This window comes from Alligator mississippiensis, chromosome 5, assembly GCF_030867095.1.
Source record: "Alligator mississippiensis isolate rAllMis1 chromosome 5, rAllMis1, whole genome shotgun sequence".
Lineage (NCBI taxonomy): Eukaryota > Metazoa > Chordata > Crocodylia > Alligatoridae > Alligator > Alligator mississippiensis.
In genome coordinates this window covers 76384687-76388355 of record NC_081828.1, presented here as the reverse complement: position 1 = coordinate 76388355, position 3669 = coordinate 76384687, and positions in this window count along the sequence as shown.

The window sequence follows — 3669 nt, the reverse complement described above, 5'->3', positions numbered from 1 at the left end:
TGCAGGAGGGCGAGCAAGGCCTGGTCTGCCTCTGCAGCTAGATCCACACCTTCCACCTTCAGGCTCCTTTATAGTGCTGGTAGCCAGGTGATGTGTTGCCTGATTGACTGCGCCTTCCTCTGCTGCTTTTGAAGGTTCCAATATGAGTGGCAGCTCATCTACCTGCAGGGTCACCCCAAGCAGGACCTGGAGGAGCTGCTGGATTTCTACCAGGAACTCCTCAGGGCCTAGAGGCTAGTCTCCTTCTCCAGGTCCCCAGGGACAGTCACCCAGGGTGCTGACCTCCTCATTGAGCCCCTACTGAAAAATCTGCAGCTGGCAGTGCCGGTGACAGAGGTGCCCTGGGTGCACCAGAGGGTGGTTCTGGCCCACATCATTTATGTAACAGACCTCCTGGATTATACTAGGCAGGGCTGGGCAGATCCCTCTGTGCTGGCCCAGTGCATGGAGCTGCCTAGCCTGCATGCTCCCTGCCACATACTCTGGGAGGTAAAAACTGCCCTGATACCTGCTGCCCTCAGCTACATTGCCCAGGTCTTGTGCCAGGGCAATCCCCACTCCCTGGTGTCCCCCAACCCTCTGGAGCTTGTTGTGGGGCCACTGCCTCAGCAGGCCCCATGGCGCTCCCTGCCCCACAGCAGGCTGGGGGACACCAAGTTGGTCCACTTCTGAACAGCTCACTACCACCAGCTCTACATGTTCATGCTCTGCATAGTCCATCATCCCATTCTTGCACCCTGCCCTGACAACAAATGGTGGGACACCCTAGGTGAGGGTGGGGGCGAGGGTCCTTGGTGGATTAGCCTATATTCCACCTTGATCCCACAAGACACCAGGGACCTCAACTGGGGGATCCTCCATGAAGCAGTCTCTATGGGCATGTGTCTGGAACAGTTTACGGACACCCCTGACATGTGCCCCTTCTGTCCTCGGAGGGAGACCCTGATGCATGCCTACCTCGAGTGCACCATGTTGCAGCCCCTCTTCTGCCTCCTCCAGAACCTCCTGCTGAGGTTCTGACTGCACTTCTCCCAACACCTTTTCTTTTATGGGCTTCCTATCCATCACCCCACCAAGTCTTGGGACCTCCTGGTCAGCCACCTCTGGCTTTGGCCAAGCTGGCCATCTACAAGACCAGGAAGGAGGCTCTGGCCAGGAGGAGCCTGGGTGAGCATGGAGCTGCTTTTCTAGCACTACTCCGCTCATGAATCCAGACAGAGTTTCACTGGTTGGTATCCACAGGCTCCCTTGACTCCTTCAGAGGGCAGTAGGCACTGGCCAGAGTGCTCTGCTCTGTGTCCCCTCCCGATGTCCTAGTTATTAACCTATGACCTCACTCCCATTCCTGTTTTCCTTTTTGTTGTCCAAAGCAATCAGTTGATGTGTCCCCAGTGGCCTCCCTTAAAAAGGGAGGCTTATAGTTCCCATGATGATCAATAGCCCATGACTTCCCCAGGGCACATCAAATAGGCCTGTGGCCACATGGGTGTGGCAGCACTTTCCCCTGGCCACCACTGGAGCTGCTGGGCAGGAGCTGCTGCATATGGAGCCTCTCCAGGGAGCCTGTTTGCCTTGCCCGGCTTCCTGTCAGAGAAAACTCCTGCTGGTGCTCCCCAGCCCCACCTGCCTGCTCCACCTCAGCTGGTCCCTGGACAGTGACCACTGTCACTGCTGCTGCTGTCACCTCTCTGGGGAGTGGGGGACACCCCACCCACACCTATTCCTCATTACAGCTCCTAGCTCCTACTCCTGATGCTGAGCTGCCTGGCTGCTGGGCAGCCCAAGGGGACCCAGCACACCCAGTGGGGCCCCTCCACCAATACTACCTATGACAGCTGCCTGAGAGGACCCTATGCTGCCAGTGGGGCCCCTCCACTGCTACCACCCAGGAGGCTGCCCCCAGCCAGGCTCCCCCTAGGGGGGCCAAAGGCCCCACCAAAGAGACAAAGGGCAAGGGGAAGTGCTCCTCATGAGCATCCTCCACACCTGGAGGATTGGACCCCTGCTGAACCAGATGGGGCAACTGACAACTGACGCCCAGGAAAAAGCCAACCTATTAAATAGGTACTTTGCGTCAGTCTTTCATCAGTCCCATGGGACGCCCATGCCCGCTATGGGACAGGGAAGTCCGGGTGAGGGTGATCCCCTGCCCTCCATTAATGCTGACTTTCTGAAGGAACATCTTGAGAAGCTGGATACCTTCAAGTCAGCCGGCCCTGACAATCTTCACCCCAGGGTACTCAAGGAGCTGGCGACCATCATAGCCCAGCCTCTAGCACGGATCTTTGAAAACTCTTGGCGCTCTGGTGTAGTGCCCGAAGACTGGAAGAAGGCTAATGTGGTGCCTATCTTCAAGAAAGGGAAGAAAGTGGATCCGGCTAACTATAGGCCCATCAGCCTGACTTCTATCCCGGGGAAGATCTTAGAAAAGTTTATTAAAGAGGCCATCCTTAATGGACTGGCCGACGCCAACATCTTAAGGGATAGTCAGCACGGGTTTGTTGCGGGTAGGTCTTGCTTGACCAATCTCATTTCCTTCTATGACCAGGTGACCTATCACCTGGACAAGGGAGAAGAGATTGATGTCATATATCTTGACTTCAAAAAAAGCATTCTATCTGGTTTCCCATGATCACCTCTTGAAGAAACTAGCCAATTGTCGCCTTGGGTCCTCCACGATCCACTGGCTGGAAAATTGGTTCCAGAGTTGGACCCAGAGGGTAGTAATTGATGAAAGTCACTCATCGTGGTGTCCTGTGACCAGTGGGGTCCCCCAAGGCTCTGTCCTTGGACCCATACTGTTCAACATCTTCATTAATGATGTGAACACTGGAGTCAGAAGCGGACTGGCCAAGTTCGCCGATGACACCAAACTTTGGGGCAAAGCATCCACACCAGAAGACAGGCGGATGATCCAGGCTGACCTGGACAGGCTCAGCAAGTGGGCGGATGAGAATCTGATGGTGTTCAATGCCGATAAATGCAAGGTTCTCCATCTTGGGAAGAAAAACCCGCAGCATCCTTATAGGCTCGGCAGTGCTATGTTGGCTAGCACTATGGAAGAAAGAGACTTGGGGGTCATCACTGACCACAAGATGAACATGAGCCTGCAGTGCAATGCTGCAGCTAGTAAAGTGACCAAAACGCTGGCTTGCATCCATAGATGCTTCTCAAGCAAATCCCAGGACGTCATTCTCCCCTTGTACTCGACCTTGGTGAGGCCGCAGCTGGAGTACTGCGTCCAGTTTTGGGCTCCACAATTCAAAAAGGATGTGGAGAAGCTTGGGAGAGTCCAGAGAAGAGCCACACGCATGATCAGAAGTCAGGGAAGCAGACCCTACGATGACAGGCTGAGAGCCCTGGGGTTCTTTAGCCTGGAAAAGCGCAGGCTCAGGCGTGATCTGATGGCCACCTATAAGTTTATCAGGGGTGACCACCAGTATCTGGGGGAACGTTTGTTCACCAGAGCGCCCCAAGGGATGACGACTAGGTTGAATGGTCATAAACTACTATAAGACCATTTCAGGCTGGACATAAGGAAGAATTTCTTTACTGTCCAAGCCCCCAAGGTCTGGAACAGCCTGCCACCGAAGATGGTTCAAGCGCCTTCATTGAACACCTTCAAGAGCAAACTGGATACTTATCTTGCTGGGATCCTATGACCCCAGT